At 46.2% G+C, this 465-nt stretch overlaps 1 pseudogene; it reads left to right on the top strand.

Annotated features, from left to right (window-relative positions):
* Nucleotides 1-3: 3 nt before the first annotated feature.
* LOC106512773 (BMP/retinoic acid-inducible neural-specific protein 3 pseudogene) lies at nucleotides 4-256 on the top strand (annotated as a pseudogene).
* The last annotated feature ends 209 nt before the right edge of the window (nucleotides 257-465 follow it).

Below are 465 nucleotides of genomic sequence, written 5' to 3'. Positions count from 1 at the left end.
CCACTGCCCTCTATCCCTCCCCCTCTCCATCGCTGATGGCTCTATGGGGCATCATCAGCCTCAGCCTTCATTGCTGGGTGTGTTTACAATCCGGTGCGACGGCGACAGCAGTGGCATCCGGCCTCCCTAATGACAAACCCGGAGGACCTCTGGACTGGCTCCTTTCAGATAAGGGACCCTTCCATCACTCTCCGGAGTACATCGACTTTGTGGAGAAGAACCGGCAAGGCTTCTCCACCAGATACAAGATATACAGGTGAGTTATGAACATGGGATGGAGAGGCACTTCCAAATCCTCACTCCACCTGCACTTATCTCATTTGCATCAAACATTTCTGAAGTTATGCTTTGCTGAATCTGAAGTATGCAGATTGGATCAGTTTATCTTTGCTTTTATATAAAATATTTAAAGGTTTTGCTTTATTACAAGCTAGAATTTATTGTAAATAAAGTCACTGCAGTGAC

Source organism: Austrofundulus limnaeus, unplaced genomic scaffold, assembly GCF_001266775.1.
Source record: "Austrofundulus limnaeus strain Quisiro unplaced genomic scaffold, Austrofundulus_limnaeus-1.0 Scaffold12953, whole genome shotgun sequence".
Classification (NCBI taxonomy): domain Eukaryota; kingdom Metazoa; phylum Chordata; class Actinopteri; order Cyprinodontiformes; family Rivulidae; genus Austrofundulus; species Austrofundulus limnaeus.
The sequence above is the reverse complement of the archived record's forward strand: the minus strand, read 5'-3'. Positions and strand labels throughout refer to the sequence as shown.